The 26,566-nt window shown below is 41.1% G+C and overlaps 1 protein-coding gene across 11 annotated transcripts in view; it reads right to left on the bottom strand.

The window, feature by feature from the left end:
- KALRN (kalirin RhoGEF kinase) overlaps positions 1–26,566 on the bottom strand; it is a 780,132-nt gene that overhangs the window by 187,046 nt on the left and 566,520 nt on the right. The window lies entirely within an intron of this gene.

Genomic DNA, 26,566 nt, shown 5'->3' with positions numbered 1-26,566 from the left:
AGACACAATTAGCACTCAAAGGCCCTTTGCTTTCAATGCTTTGCTCAGATTATACCCGTCTCTCCAATTATATGAGAGAGACTCTTAGATTACAAAAAGAAAAGGAGTACTTGTGGCACTTTAGAGACTAACCAATTTATTTGAGCATGAGCTTTCGTGAGCTATAGCTCACTTCATCGGATGCATGCCGTGGAAACTGCAGCAGACTTTATATATACACACAGAGAATATGAAACAATACCTCCTCCCACCCCACTGTCACCCCCTCACCCCTCTCCCAAAAACCACACACACAAACTCACTATCCTGCTGGTTATCATGCACATTGTGTAGAGAGTTGTCACTTTGGATGGGCTATCACCAGCAGGAGAGTGAATTTGTGTGGGGGGGTGGAGGGTGAGAAAACCTGGATTTGTGCTGGAAATGGCCCAAGTTGATGATCACTTTAGATAAGCTATTACCAGCAGGACAGTGGGGTGGGAGGAGGTATTGTTTCATATTCTCTGTGTGTATATAAAGTCTGCTGCAGTTTCCACGGTATGCATCCGATGAAGTGAGCTGTAGCTCACGAAAGCTTATGCTCAAATAAATTGGTTAGTCTCTAAGGTGCCACAAGTACTCCTTTTCTTTTTGCGAATACAGACTAACAGGGCTGTTACTCTGAAACCTGTCTTAGATTACAGGTTCACTTGATATTTTCTCTTCCCTGGCTAGTTATCTCTTGCTGCCATTCACAGATATGTTCCCAGTTTCCCCAGGGTTGGGTACCTGATTACTTATTGATCTACCCCACAACCTGAGAGGCTTGCTGAGCATCCAGACTTAAATTAACAAAATTCCTGCAGTATCTGAAGTCTACAAAATAAAATAAAGAGGGGACAATATATCTCAGCCTGATTTTGTGGATTATATGTGTGAAACAACATATATAATCCACAATAACATACATACAAGGACAACTAAACCATAACAACATGATTGCTTGTGGCACCAATTTATGGAGCTATGGACACACTAAACACACAAATTTAACCATATTCAGAGTTGAAATATTTAAAAGAAGTGTGGAGAAAAATATTTTAAAAGTTATATAGATCAAGATGGAGCACTGTATGCTGGGAGGGTACTCTGAGCAGGCTATACCCATGTATGAGAGGGTGGTGGCTGAAGTTTATTCAATTTCATGTAGCCCTTGGCTTTCTGAGAAGCTGTTAAGGCAGAGACTTTAGGCCCAATTTACTATTGGTGTAACTGGAGGCATGCAGTTTCTACTGTATTCACTGGGTTATATCTGCATACACCAGCACTGAATTTGTCCCATAGGATCAGATTCTGCTCTCTATTACACTGTTGTGAATCAAGAGTAATTCCACTGAAGTCAATGGAATTACAACTATGTACAACCATTCTGAAAGGAAGCAGAATCAGGCCCATCTGTGAATATCTACAATTAGGAGAAGCACATTTAATAAAACTAAAATAGATGATAGGATTAAAGTGCAAATACCCACAGCACTGTACCATCCTCTAGGGATTTGTAATTATTTTAATTACATGCTCAGAACAGCTCCACAGCTCACTTTTGGAAATCATTCTTCTGTTGGTAATACTTAAGATACCATACTCATAAAGCACTCTAGGCTGCTGCACATGCAAATCATGTCAGCCAGTATGATGAGTACCAACGAGCAAGAGTCTGGCTTTTGTCAAAAGAGAACCAACAATACAGTCTAAATAGTGTTTTCCCCAGGAATTGAAATTAGAGGGGGTGTTCAAATTTACAGGGGTGGATGGTTGGAAAACTTACTGCGTGTGATTAATTGACAAGGGGGAGGAGGATATTCGGGGGGGGGTGTGGTAAATGCAAGAAAATAAAAAATAAAGTGACCAAACACCCAACCCATAGCTGTGAAGAAGATAGATGAGATCAGACAAATGATCCATTAAGCAAGTACAAAGAACATGTTTTCACTGGGTTTCAAGAACAGCATATAGATAATTACTTCGATATCAATAATATCTTCAGATTTAAATGATTGTGTGAATTCTTTATGTAACATGTTTCAGAGTAACAGCCGTGTTAGTCTGTATTCGCAAAAAGAAAAGGAGTACTTGTGGTACCTTAGAGACTAACCAATTTATTAGAGCATAAGCTTTCGTGAGCTACAGCTCACTTCATCAGATGCATATCACCAGCAGGAGAGTGAATTTGTGTGGGGGGGGTGGAGGGTGAGAAAACCTGGATTTGTGCTGGAAATGGCCCACCTGATGATCACTTTAGATAAGCTATTACCAGCAGGACAGTGGGGTGGGAGGAGGTATTGTTTCATATTCTCTGTGTATATATAAAGTCTGCTGCAGTTTCCACGATATGCATCTGATGAAGTGAGCTGTAGCTCACGAAAGCTTATGCTCTAATAAATTGGTTAGTCTCTAAGGTGCCACAAGTACTCCTTTTCTTTTTATGTAACATGACACCTTTAGGTAGGCTGTCACCGGTGGTAATTGAACCCCAAACCTCTGAATCTAATAGTATGAGCCTCTACTGCCTGAGGTATAAAAGACCCAACGCTATTAGTTTAAAACCAGTAGCAAACTCATAAACCCTTGTGTGGTCCAGCCACAAGGGCATCAGAGCTCAGAGCATCACACTGTGTAAGTGTGCATTACACTAACATGAGGTCCAATCTTGGCCCCACTGAAGTAAAAACTCCCATTGGCTTTGATGAAGGCAGGATTTAGCCCATGCACATGGTTGAACTAGTTGCCAAATGTGCAGTTGGCAAGAATTTTTATTGCAGGGTTTATTGACTTGTAGCTTAGACAGGAATGTTTGCCTTCCTCTGATGCAGTGAGCAGGCATCATCTGCTAGGCTCCAACAGACATATCCCATATGATCATTTTCCTTATAATTATGGAGGTTGGGGGACACTGACAGAACTTGATCCTGCCCATCTTCTGTTTTTATCTAGCAAATAAAGACATTATCTAAGCAGTCTTTTGTGTATTTTTTTTCAAATATTTCGCTCTAAAGCCTTTTCTTATCCACAGTTTAAGTCAATGATTCCTTTGTGATTGTTATATTGCCCATGCAAGCAGCTAAGAGAGAAAAAAAATCAATTTCCTATTCCAGGAGGTAGACACAACCGATTTCATTATGAAAATATGAGTCTATCTGAACAACTTCTAGAAAAGTCATGTGCACATTCACTCTAGCTGTGAGCGTTATACTTTGCATCGCCCATGCTACAAGCCAGTTAACCTCTGCCTTCAACAAAGAAATACATCTGCATCCAGGCCCTAATTCAACAAAGCACGTATTTAAGCCCCATTGACTTAAGAGGGACGTTAGCACGTGTTTAACATTATGCACATGCTTTGCTGAATTGGGGCCACAGAATGACTATTCCTATCTGCCAGTCCTGCATCAAGTAGAGGACTGAATAGATCAGCCACTTAAGCTAAATGAGATACACAGGGTGTGCAGCTTCAGACACCACATAGGAAAACTAATCATAATGCACATTCCACTGATAGAAAAGGAGTACTTGTGGCACCTTAGAGACTAACCAATTTATTAGAGCATAAAGAAAAGGAGGACTTGTGGCACCTTAGAGACTAACCAATTTATTAGAGCATAGAGTTATTATTAGAGTTAGTCTCTAAGGTGCCACAAGTCCTCCTTTTCTTTTTGCGAATACAGACTAACACGGCTGTTACTCTGAAACAATTCCACTGATACTTACTGCTTCCCCTTCTCTCCTGCTGTCTCACTGACATCAAAAGTTCCTGCAGATGACTGTAATGCAATGCAACGGGAGTGATTCCAGCTGGATAATCTAACAGTCCTAAATCTTTCAAGCTCAACAATTTAAAGTGACATATGTTATATTTTTATGTACCCAGCAAAACCATCCTGCTGTAGTAGTAAACAACCAAAGGAAGTGACACTATAGTTAAGTAAAACTGATTGCAATAAATGTTCAACTCCAGTGACAAAGAGTTTTCTTCTTCTTTTTTTGTTTCTGAAGTACTATAAATCTCCACTGCTGTTTACCTCAACCACGTGGCATACTGCTTCCTAAAGTTTCTGAGGGTCCAAAAGTTTTTGTGTCCTCTGCATTTTGAAAAAAAGAAAAAGTGGACATTATTCAGTCTTTTTCAGTGGACTGGTTCCTCCTCTGCATTGTCTGAATCTGAAAGGACATTGAATATGTAAACTCCCAATCAGATCCTGGAATTCTTTTTATTATTCATTATTATTATTATTATTTACATTTTTACATTCAGAATCTTTCTCAAGAACAAAGCAAGAGACTTGTTGCACAAAGCAAACCGCATCTGGGCTGAAACTGCAAGGCAAGACCACATTCATGCTCCCTTATCAACTATATTACTACTTAACCTGGGGGGCAATGTATATACCAGGGCAAGTGATTTCTTCATGACATGTTATTGTGTGAGAGCCAGAGCCCTTTAGCGATCCAAAGCAAAGGTAAGTGAATTTCTATATATTCTGGAAAATGCAAGCAAGGAAGTCTAGTGCAAAGCAGTTACAATTTACAAGCAACAATGCAGGGTCCTTTCTTCACACTATGAGTTTCTTATAAACAACTTCTACATTGATTAAGAAGTCCTTTCAATCAATTACTATATTAGACTCTGTCCTCTGATTAACAGTAACCTTGCCTCTAATAAAACAGAATTAGAAATCTACTTCTAATTGTTTCTCTAGGCCATGCCACTGATTTTTGTCTTCTATGAGGAGTTCTGCACCTCTGTGTAGAGATGTTAGCAATCACTGAAATACAGCCAGCCTCCTATGGGATGGAAGATGGCAGGCATTGAGCAGCTCACAACAAGACTATACAACAATCAGGACATAGAATGAAGTACTATACACCCTATCCTGATCAGACAGTTGATTGGAGATATCGAACCCAATTCTTCTCTCACACTAGTTTTATACTGTGATGTCAAAGGAGATATTCCTGATTTACACAGTGGTAGATGAGAGGAGGATAAGGCCCACTTTCATCATAATGCTTCAAATGAAACTAAATAAATGCCCTTCCTTAAATAAGAACATGCATCTTAACCACATAAAGGGGAGGGAAAGCCAAGGAGGTGAGGATCTCTACCATGGCCCTTACTCTCCATATAGCTAATCCTGGACCCTTCTGGAAGATCTTCATGTCAGAATTCTTCTCTTCATTCTTGCAATGAGCTCCTTCAGATACGCTACTGCACTTGAATTCTCAAGCATCCAAGAAGAGACCCCTCTGATACATAAACCCTTTAGGGGTCACGGTGTCCGTGCAAAAAAGCAAAATCAGTGAATGCATTTGTCCCAGACTGCCAGCTCTTGAATGATTCACTCTACATTTAGATGAAGTGCTCTCCTATAATTATAGTTGCTTGTTGGTCTCACTTGCCTCCTCCCTTCTATCTCTCTCCTCAAGCCCCAGGCTCAGTGAGAGAACACTGAATCATTCTTTAGTATAATCAGGTTTTCAACTAAAGTCACGGCTTGTTTCTGTCAATTTAGGAGCCTGATAAAAAATTCCCAAACCAAGACCCCAGCCTGGAACAATAAAGACCTTTGGGAAAACTTGAATCTGGATCCAGATCTAATTTCAAATAAATAAGTTAAATCAAGTTTGGCTCTTTGGCCCTGAGAAAATAAGAGGGAAGGGGGAATGATATAGACGATTAATGTTTTGAATTGCACTATCTTATACATGGTAGGTACTGCAATGAATAAATACTGTAAATGGATTTCCTAGACATGCAGAGTTTGGCTGAGCAGATACAGCTCTGGATTGGGACTTAAGAGACCGGAGTACTAATCTGGCCCTACCACTGGTAAACTATGTGACTACAGGTAAATCACTATGTCTGAAAAAGAAAAGGAGTACTTGTGGCACCTTAGAGACTAACCAATTTATTTGAGCATAAGCTTTCGTGAGCTACAGCTCACTTCATCGGATGCATACTGTGGAAACTGCAGAAGACATTATATACACAGAGACCATGAAACAATACCTTCTCCCACCCCACTCTCCTGCTGGTAATAGCCCATCCAAAGTGACCACTCTCTTTACAATGTGTATGATAATCAAGATGGGTCATTTCCAGCTCAAATCCAGGTTTTCTCACCCCCCTCCCCTTTTTCCAGAAACCACACACACAAACTTACTCTCCTGCTGGTAATAGCTTATCCAAAGTGACCACTCTCCTTACAATGTGTATGAAAATCAAGGTGGGCCATTTCCAGCACAAATCCAGGTTTTCTCACCCCCCCCCCCCCAAACACACACACACAAACTCACTCTCCTGCTGGGAGTGGGGTGGGAGAAGGTATTGTTTCATGGTCTCTGTGTATATAATGTCTTCTGCAATTTCCACAGTATGCATCCGATGAAGTGAGCTGTAGCTCACGAAAGCTCATGCTCAAATAAATTGGTTAGTCTCTAAGGTGCCACAAGTACTCTTTTCTTTTTGCGAATACAGACTAACACGGCTGTTACTCTGACACCATGTCTCAGTTTCCCTACCTTTTAAAATGGGGATGACACTGCTCTCTTTCATAAAGCACTTTGAGATCTATGGATGAACATAATTATATAAGACCCAGTATTATTAAAATCAATTACTGTTTTGGGGCATGAATGCAAATTAGCTGACTTCTAAGAACAGGCACTGGTGAAGCTCTGAGATCAAACAGAACCTTCATCGGCTGAACCCTCTCATTTATGTAAAGGGAAAGTGGTAATAATAAAGATCAGTTTTAATTCTCCCATCTTTCTGCATTTATTACATATACACTTTATCACAAGTAATATTCGTTATTTCATTTGGATTGTTCATGTTGTGTAGATGCTGCCCCCAGCATTTGGAATTGCTTTATTACTGTTGTAAACATGAAAAGTTCATCTTAAGAATTTAAAATTATTTATCTTTGCTAGAGTTACTCCCACCTACCAACTGTGCAAAGAGCACTTAGTAAGAGAGGGATAATCTGTTGTGAGTAAAGAGAAAAGGATTCACAGTGACAGTGTTCTAATTCTTGGTGGATTTATTTATCTTATATTGTCTTTCCATATACCAGTTAATAGTAACTATAAACCCCTGCATGATTGGATGCTAGTATCCCTTATGTTTGTTACTGAAGTAGCAGCAGACAAATACAACATTGTAAAAGAGTCTTATCAAACAAAAACTATTAAGTCACTTAACATATGTCTCTCTACATGGGGACAAGTGACTCCAATGGTGACTTTCTCACACATACCATTTAAAGGTGCAATGAATCACAGATGAAAGCCCTATTTATCAGGCAAAAGTTTAACACCCACTACACCAGCCATACCAGCACAAGTGACAGGATTATATAAGTGTCTTTAATGAAGCTTGATCCTTGCATGTCCCTTGTATAAACCTGGATCCTGGTATGCCTATCTATAGAACTTATAAGGACCCCATTACTGTGTCTTAGTGTGACAGACATGACAATTTCCAGCAGTATCTTTGGGAGATTGTACTGAATTAAATTTATATAGCTTTGTAGTCCACTGACTTATAAATGCAAAGTATGTAACTTATCTAGGAAGGAAGACATGGCCTGTGTAAACCCTGCACAGTGTTATGAGCTTCAAAGGACCATACTAAACAATGTGTCAGACAAGGAGGAACTTTTGGCACAAAGTTAAATGGGTTTCCTAGGAATACCTGTAGGGAGACAAATGCAAATTCCAGGTTCTGAACCCAACCTTCGGAAGCAGTTAAAACTGGTTAAAACTGATTAAAACTGTCCTGAGAGAACCATTTTATGACTGATTTCCTATTCAGAGTCTCTGCAGTATGAAGGGAGTGGCAATTACTGGTCTGCTTTATCAACTGAGCCACATCTCCACCCGATCTGTGACTGTCAGTGGTAACCTCTAAGGGTGATATCCTGGCCCCACTGAATTCCATGGGAGTTTTGCTATTGACTCCAGTAGGGCCAAGATTTCATGCTACAAGTACAGAGATGGCTCTTCCTCCTTTGTACCTTAAAGCTCACTGGAGGACTGGGATCAGGCATGTGGAAAGTGGGGCATTCATGTGTTTGAAAGTGCAATCAGTTTAGCCTTCCAGCCTGGCCATGCTTTGGGATATTTTTGTTTGTTTGTTTATGAAAAAGGGGGGAATGCTTCGTTCAAAGGCTGGGACTAAATCCCGCTACCACTAAAATGAATGGCAAAACTGCCCGTGAATTCGATGAGAGTGGGTTCTGTTCCCAGATTTTTAGGTGTGCTGAGTCAGCTTCTCAGCCAATGTAAAGTAACATAGTTCCATTCAGATCAATGGATCAAAGATGATTTATATTAGCTGGGAATATGGGGAATATTTTCCCCTCCATTTTTCCATATAGGTTGCTTTTTCTCCATCAGCATAGATCTGTGGATCTTGTAAAAGATGGGATTTACCACTCCTCTAGGGTTATGAAAAAATGAGGGCTTCATTCTAGGAGGCTTCTGTATGTCCAAACAGGAAATTCCTGAACTTAGAGGCACTTACTGTGAGCTCAGTCAGCAATGAAAGCTACATACTGTCTCATGTATCTCACACTAACAGTCATGTAACCCTGTTGGATGCCTCTGATCTCCCAACTGTCTGCTTCATTATTATGGCACACCGCTATTGCATTTCAGTTTTAAAATATTATAATTTTGTGAGCACACAAGAATGTGGCTAGGCACCTCACAAAAACATAGCCCTTGCCCCAAAGTAGATAACACAACAGAGGGTTTCATAAACAAACAATAAAGGAGTGAGGGAAGAGAAGGAGCATGAGAACAACAATATCACATAGTAACTATGGCTTGGTCTACTGATAAAAGTTAGGTTGAAAAAAAACCACACCCTTCACTGACATAACTATGCTCATTTAACCGGTAGTATAAATGCAGGTATGTTGAGGGAAGAATGCTTCTGCTAATGTAGCTAACTTCATTCAGGAAGGGAATATTCCTGCACCAAAGGATTATGCTGGCCTTCCTAAGCCAACAACATAGTTACGCCGGGATAGCTCTGGAGTGTAGACATAACGTGAAGTCCAGAAACATCTTGATGGTCTTGTTAAACAACAGGGTTTTTTTTAAACTCTCTTCTCATGGGTGACATTTCTTTCTCAGAAGGATTCAGGTGTGACTTTCTGAACAGGTTTAGTAAGGGTGTTCAAGGGCTAGGGGCAATACACTAGGACTTTGGTCTGGCAGAAGGGAATGAATGTTGCACCAAGGTAAGTGCCATTGGAAGAATGCCAGAGGACAGGAGGAATGTGAAAAAAAAGAAGTTCATGAGATAATGGTCAGGAATGAGTGGCGTAAGGCCTTGAGAACAAAGACTGGAAGCTTGCATACTTCTTATCTGATGAAAGCCTTCTTATTCTTACTGGGGTATTAGCTTCTAAAAGAAGGATATCCTGTAAAATACAGGATGGATGGTTGCTTAGTGAAAGTCCTAGGAAGATGCAACTGGTCTCTGTTATCTGTGGCAGGCTACAAGGTTTAAAAAAAAAAGCCTGTGTGCTTGTGTATTTCATTTTACTTTTCTTCAGCCTCTGACAATGTTACTGTTCTAACAGCTGGCATTTGGGGTTATGGCTTAACAAATAAAATTCTGACTGCACGCAGTAACCCAAGCAGGAACTTCACCTTGACTTCTAGAGACTACACAGTACAGCATCAACACTTTAGCAGTAATGAGGCAAACTGAAGTCCCAGTCCTATGAGGTGCCAAGTGCTCCCAGCCTCAACTCCCACTGACGTCAAGCAGAGTTAGAACATGAAAGCTGCCATAATAGGTCAGACCATGGATAGTCTATCTTGCACAATATTTTGTCTCTGACAGCAGCCCATTGCCTGTACCAAAGCTTTAGGGAAGGGGAGTGTACAGAACAGGGCAATTATGGAGTGATCTGCTCCGTCTTCCCCTCCTGGCTTCTGGCAGTCAGAGATTTAGTGTCACCCCGAGCATGGCGTTGAGTCCCTCACCATCTTGGCTAATATCCATTGATGGACCTATCCTCCATGAATTTATCATCCAGTTCTTTTTTGTAACCAATTATACTTTTGGCCATCACAACATCCCAGAACAGTGAGTTCCACAGGTAATTTTTGTGTTGTGTATCTCCCTATCACAAGTTACGCCAATCCCTTAAAGAAAGGGAGGCGTTTCTGAAAGAAACTTTGATGTAGCCTGCCTGGAGAAAGAATGTATGGTAATAATCAATAAATATTGTAAGGGTGGAAAATTTCTAGTATTATTATTTATTAAGGCTACAGTATTATAGTAACACTTAAAGGCCCAATCATGACCGGGGCCCAATTGTACTGGGCACTGTACAAACAGAAGTAGACAACAATCCCTGTCCTGAAGAGTTTACAGTCTAAGAATTAACCTTCCATTTGTTTCCTTCTCACATGCTCAGGTATTTTATCAAGAAGACCCTATACTTGGGACACTCTCTCACCATGTGCCAAATGTTGTCCTTCTGCTCCTCCTTCTTGCCCACCTTTGGTTTGCTTTCCAGTATTGATCTTCTCTGTAACACTGATCTTTGATCTCTGCTGATCATTGGTATCTTCTAATTTTTCTGGTCACTCAACTCTTATCTAAGGATGCTCAAAATTCAATCTCTTCTGATCATTGATCTTTGATCTTTTCTGATCATACTTGATCCTGATCTTTCTTCCTTTATAATAGATTTGTCTGAGTTATATTACAAGCTCCTCATGGAAGGGTCTATGTTCTTTAAATGTTGGCAAAGCTCCTTGTACAACTCTGGCACGCTGCAAGTCTTGAATGGGGTCTGCAGGGTTTCCAGTTGACTTGTCGCAGCTCTGCTCCCACCCAGAAGCTCGCTGCTAACAAACTAACCAGGAGAGACCATGAAACTCAAAGTTACATCAGGGAGGTTTTCTCGGGACTTGACTGTAAGAACACTGTGAATTCTGATTGGTCAGGGCTTCCTATTTAAACCCAAAGAGAGGCAGAGGAATTTGTCTACACAAGTGGCCTCTACCTGGCTGCTACACTGGACCTTGCCTTTGTGTCTGACTCCTGAACGCAGCTTCTCTGCCTTGCTCTTTGTTCCTGCTTTCTTGACCTGTTCCTGCCTTAATGCCTTGTTCTGGTCTCTGAATCTGGCTCTGACCTTTGGCTTGACTCTCCACTTTCAACTCTGTCCTTTGGCTTGACTCCCAATTCTAACTCCTACTCCAACCACTAGTTCCAGCTGTCTGTATGTTGGCCCTGACACTTTATAAATAACAACAAGTAATAACTACTGAAAAATGTATGATGAAAACTAAAAGGAAAAATATTCCCACCAGCAAATAACAAATTGTTCCAGGCACTGCTCAAGAAATGAGCATTCTGTGTTCCATTCTGAGTTAGAGATCACCAAATAAAACAAACATCCCTAATTAATGGAATGAAAACTTAAAAGAGACTCACCCTGACTGTTACTGTCATAAATAAATATGAACTCCAGTTCTTGGAAGAACAATCAGATAACTATCAAATTTGGATAAAAAACAGCTTCTTGTTTAGTAAGAATACAGGAGGTAAAATACAGGGTGATAGGATCGGTGGACTATTAGTTTTATACTTTTTAAACATTGCCATGTTTTCTCACAGGCTCAAGAATAATCTTTAGTAAGCTAGGAAGTCTGACTAGCCAAGGAACGTGTTTGTTGATGCAAAGCTGAGGTTGATTCTGCTACAATGTTACATGCTCAGACCAGTGCTACACTACATTTACTTTCCTAACATTGTCCACCATTGCTGGCAAAAGAGCTCCACAGGTAACAGCACATATTTTCCTAGTTATTAAGGTCACATAATTAAGCATTCAAAAGATACCAAAAGTTAAGATTGCACCTGGCCTCCTTGAATGTACATATTACACTCATATACTATTTCCCAATAATACACTACAACAGCATTACATTATATAGCAAAACAATGAGCATTACTGAATGTAGATAATTATAGATGATCAACTGGACTTGACCTGTCCTGCAGTATATGCCAACGGATGGCAATAAGTTTCCCCACTGCCCCCTTTTGAGATGCAATTATGCAGTTAAGTCTTTGGGTGGATCAAGCAATTATCTAATCAATCCATTCCAAAATCCTGAAGCTGTCACTGTAGATAGTGAAGGGCTAACAGTGGATGGGAGTTGTTTTTTGGAAGTAGGGGGTGGGAAATTATTTCACAGGCCCACCCAAAAAAGCTAAGGCTGGCTCTGATAAGCTCTAACAACAGCCTTCAATCTCCACTCCCATTTTCAAACATTTACTTTTTGAAACTTCTTGGTCTCTGAATGTATATATTTTTACATTCCCATTCCAGACAGAATCTTGCTGGAGACAGCATTGTGTGTTTTTGACCTGTCTGACACACATCAGCTTTTTAACTCTTCTGAGTTCAAGGTGAGAGCAGCCACCAACTCTAAAACCTCCTCTCCCACGCAGAGTCACACACACTTTCTGAATTATTAGGAGAAACAGCAAAAAATATTTGACTTCTTAATTCTGTGAAAATCATGGCACATTCTATGCAGGTGAAACTGCAACTAGAGTATCCTTATCTGAAAAACGGAGTGTCCTTTTTTCCTTCCTGTAAATCAATGACTGATTTTAATCTATCTATTGTACAACATATTATTATTCTCTTCCATCCACCATGTCTTTCAAAGGGTAGGGGTCTGATCATACTTACTCCCTTCTTGTTCTGTTTTGATTGCTTCAAACTGAACCACTTTAACATCCTGACTGCTCAATTGCTGAAGTCTTTCTTTCCAGTAAAAAGCAAATTGGAAAGTGTTTTTCTGGGTTTGATTTGCTCATGAAGCTTTACTGGTTTGCAGCATAATTTATTTCCTGCACTTTAGCAGCATGCCGTCATCCAGAGCAGAGACTTTGAACTGTCTTTGCAACTCGTAGGTGCAGTTCAATTCTACACTAGTAACCAAGTTAGCCTTATGCCTCGTAAGATAAAGCCATTCTGCCTAAAGCAAGATCACATGTACATCAGGAACATCTTGTGATTTACAGATACTGTGTTCGCAATTAGGCTGGGATATTTATTATTAAAGTTAACTTGACCTTTAGCTGTGTGGCCATGTGCCTGTACAAAGGGTACATTTATCAGTGTGTTGCTTTCTAATTTGATTTTCACACTGCCTGTGCTATCAGACAGGATGTAGCAAATGGGTTGCCATGGAAACTAAGGTGTATGTAGCTATGACGCTGCAAACCCCAGAACGTTGCAATAACCCTTCTTTTCATGTACTGACCTTTTACGTTTAAGTCTTCCTGTGTGCAGAATTCAGCAGCCATCTTGCTCTCAGAGTCAGTACAGCCTGAAGGAGTCTTATACCCAATGTTATTATAGGGACACTTTACTTTTGTTCATTAATATTGCTGAGTTTCTTATTTGACATCAAAGTCACGTTAGATTGAAATGATCAAAAAATAAGGCCATAGATTTAGGTGCCTAATTTCAACTTCCCAAGTTGGAAAATGAGGCCCTATATACTAACTTTAAAATCAATAACAACCTTTCTTTATTAAATGGATAGTACTAGAAATTAAAAATAGCAAAAGAGACTCTATATTGTAATGGAAGTACAGTATGTTTTATATTTCCTGAGTAAGTTTAACAATTATTGCCAGAAAAATCACTTATTGAAAAATGTCTTCTGAGAACGGGTAGTAGCAGGACCACATTTTTAAAGAGGCTTCAACCTTACCTCTTGCTAGCATCTAATTACCTGATTGGGGCAGGATTTGTGCCTGCATTTATTTGTGGGCACAAAATAGCACCCATACAACTGGGTGCTGTGCTAAGAAACTTCATCCACAAAGCCTCTACTGCCATTAGCGTTGTACATTTTAATGGTAATAAGCTTGTGTGAATGGGTCATTCACTTTTTCTCAGGCACCACTGTAATGTCATGTCACCGAGGAATGGGATTTTTAAAAGTGTCTCAGTGATTTAGGAGCACAAGTCCCACTGAAACTCATTAACACTTCTGAAAATCTCACCTGAGATTTTCAAGACATAGTCATGGTAAATCTGACTGATGCATTTTATGAAGATCTATAGTGGGATGTTAAGTATGATTTCCATTAGCACTGACATTGCAGATGTTCCAAGCTTCCAGATGTTTTGTTCTCTTTTGACACTGAAATGAAACCACAGATTGCTCCATAGCAAGTAAGGCCTGCCAATGTAAATGAACAAACTGTCTGCAGCTAGAAATAAGTCCAGCATCTTTTTCACTGAGAATGAATTAAGCACCCTTTAGGAATTATTGCATTAGGAGACAACATCAAAGCTTTGTATGCACTATACAGTGAATCTCACATGACAAGCCAGTTGAGGGGGTGGAGAGAGAACAACTAGTGAAGCTTTGTTCTGTACTTTCCTGTATTTTGGCTTTATAATTTATCATACTATGGTTGTAAGGACCACTGCAGTCAGGGATATCTGGGGGGAACACTCAGGGCTCCTAAGAGACACTTGTTAAAATTCAGCCACCAGATTAAAAGGGGGAGTGGGAAGATCTCCCCGCCTCTGCTGAGGTTCATCCACTCTCAACATCCCTGAGAGGGGAATTATCCTACTACTCAAAAAGTACACTGCCTTTGAAATGGATCAAACTGCACTAGATGGCTGGTATTTTCCAAAAATTCCCTGGGGAAGGATTCCCACAGCAGCCCTTACAACAAGTACATATGTGCACAGTAAACACCAGTCTTTATCATCATTATAATCAGTGAATTTTCAGGAACAAAGTATAAACACGTCCAGCAACAGCTATTTGATAGCCACTCGTGTTGCATTCACCTAGGACTGGGAGACAGCATTGTTCACACACATAGGAAAGCAAAAGAATAGGTTCCCCAGGCTCTCTATTTATGGGATATGAGTTTGCTAATATAACATTTTAGTCATAGGCCACTGTGCATCACCTCTGGAATGAGAAAACAGTTAATAACCCTTTTCTTGATCATCATTTTGTTATGTTTATAAAAGGGTGAAGGAAATGCTTTGGATGTCAGACTCCAAAGGTAAGACAATCTGTCTGGATGGAGTACTAGTCCCAATTCTGTATCAATGCAGATTATGGTAAGGATTACCCTTGAACTAATAGTCAAGGTTTTGGAATATTCCTCGTGTGAAATCCAAAACTGCTCCCCAATTTGAGCTTTTCAAGAGCGATAAAACAGACAAAGAGATGGGGAAGTTACTGTACACCAGAAATCCTAAAAGTCGTGGACTGTTACACCCCCACATAAACATATTGATAATTTTCCCTAGAAATGTTTTTGCAGAACAAAAACATCTTCTGAATAATTATTAATTCATAGTGTTTATGGGCCGGCCATGCAATCTCAGATGCCGGGAGGGAAAAACAGATTTAGTCTTTCCATATCTTACAGTAGCCAGTTTTTAGAAAACCTTGGCAGGATTTCAGTACAGTACAAAAAAACTACAAAGTCATCAGCCAGAAGGATGCTGCACCAGAGGGAAAAACAGAATTAAATCTCTTTTTAATTTTGTAGCTCTCTTGCATTTTCTCTGGCTATGCAACTGGTAGCAGCAGCATAACTCACTATAAAAGATGAAGAACATCTGACAGCCTCAAACAATGTCAGGTTTCAGAGTAGCAAAAGTCTGTATTCGCAAAAAGAAAAGGAGTACTTGTGGCACCTTAGAGACTAACAAATTTATTTGAGCATAAGCTTTCGTGAGCTACAGCTCACTTCATCGGATGCATTCAATGTGTGTGCCTTGTAATGATGTGAAACTTTTTACCAGGAGCATTATTGTGAGGATGTCCCCAGGTTTCATGCCAAGGAGAGCCTCAAACCAAAGAGGTTACAATTAATGAGAAGGTGTATAAAGAAATCTTAATGCAGAAACCTTTCTGCCTGTCCTTCCTGAGCAAGCTGTAACCTTCTATACCAATATTCCAATCATGTGTATTATCCCACTAGGTTTCTGTAATGCAAACTATGTCATAGTTGTGTTTATTTACTAGCATTTTGAGTTCTTCCTGTTTATTCCCCATACTTCTTGCATTAGTATACAGACATCTAAGATACTGATTTGATCTGCCCCCACTCCCCAGTTCTGTCTTGTCTCTGCTTTATCCCTGGAATAACAGACCATGCCCCCCCAAAATTCCAAACCTTCTCCCAGGTCTCCATGTTCTTGACTTATCTGTGGGCTTTGGTCACCTGCCCCCTTCAAACCTAGCTTAAAGCCCTCCTCAGTAGGTTAGCCAATCTGTATCCAAATATACTCTTCCCCTTTCTCAATAGGTGGACCCCATCTCTGCTTAGCAGTCCTTCCTGGAACAGCATCCCATGGTCAAGGAAGCCAAAGCCCTCCTGGTGATACCATCTTCACAGCCAGGCATTCACCTCCAGGATGCATCTCTCTCTGCCTGGGCCCCTACCCTTGACTGGAAGGATCGAAGAGAACACCACCTGCACACCGAACTCCTTCACCCATACTCCCAGAGCCTGGTAATCACTTCTGATCTGCTGAGGGTCATACCTCACAGTATCATTAGTATTCACATGGATGAGCAGCATGGGGTAGCAATTGGAGGGCGGTATGATCCTCGACAATCCCTCCATAACATCTCAGATACAGGCCCCGGGCAAGCAGCATATCTCCCAGGATGCCATGTCAGGGTGACAGATGGGTGCCTCTGACCCCCTCAGAAGAGAGTCACCAACTACCATTACCCTACATTTCCTCCTGGGAGTGGTGGCTGTGAACCTCCCAGCCTAGGGGGTACATGGCTTCTCCTCCTCCTCCTGTGGGGGTGATTCCTCATTGTTCATTGCCAGGGCAGCATATAGGTCTGGTGGGGCCTTGGAGTTGCCTGCAAAAGTAGGAAAGACCCCAGGCAGGAAGGCCTGGGAGTAGGAAGAGAAACTTTTGTTTTGTGTAGACTGTTGTTAGACTTTAATTTGAGGCTGGAATTTTACTTGGAGTTTATTTTAATGTAAATAAACCTCAGATCCCTAAAAGGGGTATTTTTGGCCACAGAAAGCCCATGTGGAATTTATCTGAGGAACCAAGTGGGGACACTTGTATGGCTACCCTGAGGCCGTGAGGGGGCCATTCACTGACAGAGAAAATTCTGTATCTATAGTGGGAAGTTATGTAAGAAAAACACAGTTACATGAGTGGGAATTTGGCAGAAAACCAAGGTTAACAGCTCTAATTCTATGAAAAGGATAAGGGGACTCTTCATATTAACCCATTCATAGATGACATAGGAAGAAGGGACCATTATGATCATCACAGGCTTGTCTACATGGTGCTGACAAAGCACACTAGAGGGGTTGGATTTGCAAAGGACTCTAACTGCCCTGAGTTAATACTGTTGGAATGCTCTGAAAAGTACCTAGTTTGCATTAACATAGTCCCACTCATTAATGTAAAGTAGATACCTTTCAGACCACATCAGTAAGCTCTACATGGGGCAGTTTGCATGCAGTACATTAGAACACTTTACAAATCTCACCCCTCTAGTGCGCTTTGCTGGTGCCATGTAGAGAAGCCATTCATGTAATCTCCTGCATGACACAGGCCATAGAACCTCACCCAGTAATTCCTGCATCAAGCCATGATTTCTATTTGAGCAATAGCATCTCTTTGAGAAGGATATTCAGTCTTAATTTAAAGATTTCAACTGATGGAAAATGAGAATCCATCATGTTTCAAGATAAGTTGTTCCAATTGTTAATGACCATTATTAAAAACAAGCATCTTATAATAATCAACTTCAACTAGAACAATTATTGTTACTTTGATTATTATTTATATAGTACCACAGGTAGAGATGGCAGAGGTCAAGATCTCAGTATTATGATTCCTCTGAAATGGGAATTGAGGCCATTTTCTAATTAAAGATACACAGTATTTGCTGTATATTTTTACAGCATCTAAACTTTCCAGTTCACATTTCAGAGCTTTTTTCAGATCCAAAAACAACATGTATGGGAGGAGGACGGCTCTCCCCAGCAACCTCCAAAGGAAAATAGAAGATAAATCAGTAGGAATCAGACCAACATTTTTAAAAATAGCAAGCTCTCAAAGCCAATAGATCTAAACAAGTTGGAATGTCTTTCACGTTAGCATCTTCTTTGTGTGGGTCCCTCAAGCCATGAGTCTATACACAGAGATCACAGAGTAACAGCCGTGTTAGTCTGTATTCGCAAAAAGAAAAGGAGTAATTGTGGCACCTTAGAGACTAACCAATTTATTTGAGCATGCTCAAATAAATTGGTTAGTCTCTAAGGTGCCACAAGTACTCCTTTTCTTTATACACAGAGGGTGGGAGCTTTGCCACTGACTTAAATGGGCCAAGGTTTTCATCCCAAGTGAAGTTTTTGTACAGTGTGTTAAAGAGCGTTTACTGTACAGGACAAAAGTAGAGAACTGGTTTACTTTGTAGAGGATAATGAACTAATTTTGGTATAGTAGATCACACAGGTCCTGTCTCAAGCATTTACAGAGGTTTCTATTTGCTATAATATTACTCATTCCTGTTGTTTCTATTTGCCTTTCAATTCCATGTACAGTACAGAGTACCTACGTTTCTCATATAAAACATTTTCTCAAATGGAGAAAGAAGTGTTTTTTAAAAATACTTCAGAATACAGGTTTTACAAAAAAAACCTGTTGTATATTGTATTGTATAAACATTGTATATATTTTTTGTCTTTCTTTTTATAACGAAGTGGGTTCATAGATTCAATTTGAAATTCAAGCTTTTTGCTACATAGCATATAGTAAAAAGACGAAGTATTTGTAGTCTACAGATAGTCACTATCACTACTTTTATGCTGTGGCTTCTAGGATAAAATCCAAGGAAAAGAAAAATTATTAAAAAAATATTAAAAGTATTAAGGACCAGGGCCCAGATTCAGGAAGTTACTCAAGCACTTGCCTAACTTTAAGCATGAGTAATGCCACTGATTTCAATAAAAAGAAAAGGAGTACTTGTGGCACCTCAGAGACTAACCAATTTATTTGAGCATGAGCTTTCGTGAGCTACAGCTCACTTCATCGGATGCATTCAGTGGAAACTGCAGCAGATATTATATACACACAGAGATCATGAAACAATACCTCCTCCCACCCCACTGTCCTGCTGGTAATAGCTTATCTAAAGTGATCATCAAGTTGGGCCATTTCCAGCACAAATCCAGGTTTTCTCACCCTCCACCTGCCTACACACAAACTCACTCTCCTGCTGGTAATAGCCCATCCAAAGTGACAACTCTCTTCACAATGTGCATGATAATCAAGGTGGGCCATTTCCTGCAGAATCATAGAATCATAGAATATCAGGGTTGGAAGGGACCTCAGGAGGTCATCTAGTCCAACCCCCTGCTCAAAGCAGGACCAATCCCCAATTTTTGCCCCAGATCCCAAATGGCCCCCTCAGGGATTGAACTCACAACCCTGGGTTTAGCAGGCCAATGCTCAAACCACTGAGCTATCCCTCCCCTGAGCTCAGCTCCTGGGTGAAATCCAGGTTCTCTCACCCCCTCATCCCCCTCCAAAAATCACACACACAAACTCACTCTCCTGCTGGTAAAAGCTCATCCAAAGTGATCACTCTCCCTACAATGTGCATGATAATCAAGGTGGGCCATTTCCAGCACAAATCCAGGTTTTCTCACCCCCTCACCCCCATACACACACAAACTCCCTCTCCTGCTGGTAATAGCTCATCCAAAGTGACCAGTCTCCCTACAATGTGCATGGTAATCAAGGTGGGCCATGTCCAGCACAAATCCAGGCTCTCTCACCCTGCCCCCCCGGGGGACACACACACACAAACTCACTCTCCTGCTGGCAATAGCTCATCCAAACTGACCACTCTCCAAGTTTAAATCCAAGTTTACCAGAATGTCTGGGGGAGGGGGGGGAGGAAAAAACAAGGGGAAATAGGCTACCTTGCATAATGACTTAGCCACTCCCAGTCTCTATTTAAGCCTAAATTAATAGCGTCCAATTTGCAAATGAATTCCAATTCAGCAGTTTCTTGCTGGAGTCTGGATTTGAAGTTTTTTTGTTTTAAGATAGCGACCTTCATGTCTGTGATTGCGTGACCAGAGAGATTGAAGTGTTCTCCGACTGGTTTATGAACGTTATAATTCTTGACATCTGATTTGTGTCCATTTATTCTTTTACATAGAGACTGTCCAGTTTGACCAATGTACATGGCAGAGGGGCATTGCTGGCACATGATGGCATATATCACATTGGTGGATGTGCAGGTGAACGAGCCTCTGATAGTGTGGCTGATGTTACTAGGCCCTGTGATGGTGTCCCCTGAATAGATATGTGGGCACAGTTGGCAACGGGCTTTGTTGCAAGGATAAGTTCCTGGGTTAGTGGTTCTGTTGTGTGGTATGTGGTTGTTGGTGAGTATTTGCTTTAGGTTGCGGGGCTGTCTGTAGGCAAGGACTGGCCTGTCTCCCAAGATTTGTGAGAGTGTTGGGTCATCCTTTAGGATAGGTTGTAGATCCTTAATAATGCGTTGGAGGGGTTTTAGTTGGGGGCTGAAGGTGACGGCTAGTGGCGTTCTGTTATTTTCTTTGTTAGGCCTGTCCTGTAGTAGGTAACTTCTGGGAACTCTTCTGGCTCTATCAATCTGTTTCTTCACTTCCGCAGGTGGTATTGTAGTTGTAAGAAAGCTTGACAGAGATCTTGTAGGTGTTTGTCTCTGTCTGAGGGGTTGGAGCAAATGCGGTTGTATCGCAGAGCTTGGCTGTAGACGATGGATCGTGTGGTGTGGTCAGGGTGAAAGCTGGAGGCATGTAGGTAGGAATAGCGGTCAGTAGGTTTCCGGTATAGTGTGGTGTTTATGTGACCATTGTTTATTAGCACTGTAGTGTCCAGGAAGTGATTACTGACATGTTTAAAACAGTACTGCCAATCCCTAACACTAAAAGTCATGACCCAGACCCCCAATCAGCACGAGATTGTCTTAAGAGTCATGAGAATTTAATAATAAAAAATTTGGATTCCTTTTTATTTGCCTTCTGCTTTTTAAGCCCGTAGGATTCATGTTTTCCAACTTTTCTCCACAGCCCCAACAGCTAGAAATTAATTGTTTTACAGGTTTTGAGGCTTTAAGAAAAACATCACACATTATGTAAAAAGAATTGGAGTACTCGTGACACCTTAGAGACTAACAAATTTATTTGAGCATAAGCTTTCATGAGCTACAGCTCACTTCATTGGATGCATACAGTGGAAAATATAGTGGGAAGATTTTATATACACAGAGAACATGAAACAATGGGTGTTACCATACAGACTGTAACAAGAGTGACCAGGAAAGGTGAGCTATTACCAGCAGGAGAGCGGGGGGTGGGTGGGTGGGAGGTTGGGGGGGAGGGACCTTTTGTAGTGATAATCAAGGTGGGCCATTTCCAGCAATTTACAAAAACGGTAGGAGGGGAAATAAACAAGGGGAAATAGTTTTACTTTGTGTAATGACACATCCACTCCCAGTCTTTATTCTAGCCTAAGTTAATTGTATCCAGTTTGCACATTAATTCCAATTCAGCAGTCTCTCCTTGGAGTCTGTTTTTGAAGTTTTTTTGTTGAAGAATTGCCACTTTTAGGTCTCTGACTCAAGGAATATTTCCAACACACCTCTGAACAACATACTAACCCACAAAGACCTTCCTACCAACACTACAAAAAGAAGGATTCTGGGTGGACTCCTCCTGAAAGTCGAAACAACAGACTGGACTTCTACATAGAGTGCTTCCCCAACGTGCACGGGCTGAAATTGTGGAAAAGCAACATCACTTGCCCCATAACCTCAGTCGTGCAGAACACAATGCCATCCACAGCCTCAGAAACAACTCTGACATCATAATCAAAATGGCTGACAAAGGAGGTGCTGTCGTCATCATGAATAGGTCGGAATATGAACAAGAGGCTGCTAGGCAGCTCTCTCCAACACCACTTTCTACAAGCCATTACCCTCTGATCCCACTGAGGGTTACCAAAAGAAACTACACCATCTGCTCAAGAAACTCCCTGAAAAAGCACAAGAACAAATCCGCACAGACACACCCCTAGAACCCCGACCAGGAGTATTCTATCTGCTACCCAAGATCCATAAACCTGGAAATCCTGAACGCCCCATCATCTCAGGCATTGGCACCCCTACAGCATGACTGTCTGGCTATGTAGACTATGTAGACTCCCTCCTCAGGCTACCAGCACTCCCAGCTATCTTTGAGATGCCACTGACTTCCTGAGGAAACTACAATCCATTGGTGATCTTCCTGAAAATACCATCCTAGACACTATGGATGTAGAAGCCGTCTACACCAACATTCCACACAAAGATGGACTACAAGCCATCAGGAACACTATCCCTGATAATGTCACGGCAAACCTGGTGGCTGAACTTTGTGACTTTGTCCTCACCCATAATTATTTCACATTTGGGGATAATGTATACCTTCAAATCAGTGGCACTGCTATGGGTACCCGTATGCTGACATTTTTATGGCTGACTTAGAACAACGCTTCCTCAGCTCTCGTCCCCTAATGCCCCTACTCTACTTGCGCTACATTGATGACATCTTCATCATCTGGACCCATGGAAAAGAAGCCCTTGAGGAATTCCACCATGATTTCAACAATTTCCATCCCACCATCAACCTCATCCTGGACCAGTCCACACAAGAGATCCACTTCCTGGACACTACAGTGCTAATAAACAATGGTCACATAAACACCACCCTATACCGGAAACCTACTGACCGCTATGCTTACCTACATGCCTCCAGCTTTCACCCAGAAGACACCACCCGATCCATTGTCTACAGGCAAGCTCTACGATACAACCGCATTTGCTCCAACCCTTCTCTACAGAGACAAACACCTACAAGATCTCTATCAAGTATTCTTACAACTACAATACCCACCTGCTGAAGTGAAGAAACAGATTGACAGAGCCAGAAGAGTACCCAGAAGTCACCTATTACAGGACAGGCCCAACAAAGAAAATAACAGAACGCCACTAGCCGTCACCTTCAGCCCCCAACTGAAACCTCTCCAATGCATCATCAAGGATCTACAACCTATCCTGAAGGATGACCCATCACTCTCCATCACTCTCACAGATCTTGGGAGACAGGCCAGTCCTTGCTTACAGACAGCCACCCAACCTGAAGCAAATACTCACCAGCAACCAGACACCACACAACAGAACCACTAACCTGGGAACCTATCCTTGCAACAAAGCCCGTTGCCAACTGTGTCCATATATCTATTCAGGGGACACCATCATAAAGGCCTAATCACATCAGCCACACTATCAGAGGCTTGTTCACCTGCACATCTACCAATGTGATATATGTCATCATGTGTCAGCAACGCCCCTCTGCCATGTACATTGGCCAAACTGGACAGTCTCTACGTAAAAGAATAAATCAGACGTCAAGAATTATAACGTTCAAAAACCAGTCGGAGAACACTACAATCTCTTTGGTCACTCGATTACAGACCTAAAATTGGCAATTCTTCAACAAAAAAACTTCAAAAACAGACTCCAACGAGAGACTGCTGAATTGGAATTAATTTGCAAACTGGATACAATTAACTTAGGCTTGAATAAAGACTGGGAGTGGATGGGTCATTACACAAAGTAAAACTATTTCCCTGGTTTATTTCCCCTCCTACTGTTCTTGTAAAGTGCTGGAAATGGCCCACCTTGATTATCACTACAAAAGGTTTCCCCCCGCCCCCCGCTGGTAATAGTTCACCTTACCTGATCACTCTCGTTACAGTGTGTATGGTAACACCCACTGTTTCATGTTCTGTGTATATAAATCTCCCCACTGTATTTTACACTGTATGCATCCGATGAAGTGAACTGTAGCTCACGAAAGCTTATGCTCTAATAAATTTGTTAGTCTCTAAGGTGCCACAAGTTCTCTTTTTCTTTTTATGGATACAGACTAACACGGCTGCTACTCTGAAACCTATCACAGATTATGAGACTTAGAAACACTGCTAAAGTTAGGCACATATTTCCTGAATAAGGGCCGAGGCCTACGTGATGTGAATGTCATTAATTATTATTACTTTAGTGCTGCCTAAAGTCTTCAGCTGAGATCCAGGCCCCAAGTGCTGGGCAAACACATAGTGAGAGACAATATCTGCCTTGAAGAGCTTACAATTAAAAAAACAAAATAGACAAAGGATGTGAGGAGATAGAGGCATAGAGAAGTGAAGTCACTTATCTAAGGACACACAGCAGGTCAGTGACAGAGCCAGGATTAGAGCCCAGTTCTTCTTTCCCTTAGTCTAGTGCCCTGGCCACCACAGCACACTATGTCCTCTGCTAAAACGTACTGTTTAATTAATCTACAGTCAGAGACAATGAAAATTCCCATTCAGGCTACTGGAGTAACAGCTGTGTCAGTATTTCTACTCAACACCCTCCTTGCCCCCATGAGTTTAAAATGTAGCTTTACAAAATTTGCTCCAAGGCTGGAGCTTGATATATGAGAAGAATGAAACTTACTCTCAACCAGGAGAGATTTGTTTTTGAAAAGATTTGAAATAAAGGAGTGTGGCTGAAGGGGTGTGATCAAATACAAGTTTTAGAGAGTTGTTGGCACTGCTCAAACTCAAAAATCTGTTTGGGTTGTTTTAGCCCAAAATGATGCATGCCATTCATTTCCCCTAACATTCAATTATGTCCTGGATAATCCCCAGGCATAATAGCCAGAATGAAGGAAAGGAGAAAGTGTGTTGACTTTAGCTTTAAATTTCCTTGCTTTGAGAAAATTGTGTGAACCTCAATGTTACTTAAAAATTGTTTCGAGTGTTAAGTTAATATATAAATGTTCCAAGTGCAAATTAATCTGCCTCTAGACTGGCTGACATTGCTTTGAAGTGGCTTTGCATGTATTTGTAAAAGAGGTTTCTATGAAGAGATAGTGTGTTGTTTTCAAAGGGGGAGCCTCTCCCCGATTTCTTCTGGATTTAATCCCAGGGGGGCACCTGGAGAGAGATTTCACTGAGGTCACAGAATGGAGAGCTATATTTAGGACACATCTCAATGCCTGAATCTGATTTCTCTTACACCAGGGTAACTCCACTAACTGGAGTTGGATAGTAATTGAGTCTATTATTTACAGATCACAGATTCATTACATATGGGTGCCTGAGCAGTGCTGTTATCTGCCGCACATGAACTCATTATGCTGCATATGTTACAGAGTTTACCCAAGCGCTACCAGCTGCGCCAAGAACCTGAGGGAGTGCAGCTGCAGCTTTTCTGAGATCTGCCCACAAGCTCTCTGATCATTTACTGTTGGTCCGGCTGAGAAGATAAACCACTGATGCCTCTCACCAAGAGGCCTCACTCTAATTCTCCTGGAAGAGAAGCACCACACATAAGGAGTCAATATCTCTTCAAGGCCCCAGACTAAAATCCCCCAAATGTCCAAAATACTGCTCTGTGTTTAGGAGAAGTTAACGTAAGAAGTACTGGTTTCAGAGTAGCAGCCGTGTTAGTCTGTATTCGCAAAAAGAAAAGGAGGACTTGTGACATCTTAGAGACTAAAATAAATTGGTTAGTCTCTAAGGTGCCACAAGTACTCCTTTTCTTTTTGTAAGAAGTACTGTACTCTGTTAGGTTCCAGTATTTCTTTGGGATCTGCCAGCACAAAGGCCGCTGACAGCAGATCCAGATACAGGATCAAGACCTCAGTCTTTAAAGTATTAGTGTATGGAAACATGAAGAGATGATTCTGAGGTAAAATGGTGAGTTATACAACACCCCTCAGCATAAAGGTGCTGCAATGCAGCACCATGAAGGCTAAATTCTCCTCACCCTACTCCCACAATTAGTGCCATTGATGTCAAGGGCCCTATTTTAGCAGAATTTGACTTTGAGTCGATAGGTCTGATTCACCAAAACACTTGAGAATACACTTACGCTTATGTCTATTCCTGTACAGCAAAGCACTTATCCATGCCTTTAACAGTAAGCATAAGGATAAGTCACATTGAAATCAACAGGACTTAGGCAAATGGTTAAAGTTAAGCATGTGCTCAAGTGCTTTGCTGAATCAGAACATTTATCAGGAATAACAGAGATGAACAATACTGAAATGCAGAATAAGTCAGTGTAAATCAAAGAAGCGAAAATGTATTTTCCAGCATCCAGCAAGGTATTCATCTAGTTTCAGTGGCTTTTGGGATATATATAGATCACACCAAATCTTGTTTAGGTTATTGGTGGAACAAGAAAGTAATAACATGTTTACCTTAAAAGGCATGTTCCAATAATGTATTATCTTGGAGGCTTTTAAAGGTTATTCATTTACAATTCATTCCTATTTCTGAGTTCAGCTCTCAAAAACATCTTATACTGGAGCTCATTGGTGAGCCTGACAATCACAGATACAAGTTTTGTAATT

This window comes from Lepidochelys kempii, chromosome 11 (genome assembly GCF_965140265.1).
Source record: "Lepidochelys kempii isolate rLepKem1 chromosome 11, rLepKem1.hap2, whole genome shotgun sequence".
In the NCBI taxonomy this organism is placed as follows: Eukaryota; Metazoa; Chordata; order Testudines; family Cheloniidae; genus Lepidochelys; species Lepidochelys kempii.
This window is presented reverse-complemented; position numbering and strand designations above follow the sequence as displayed.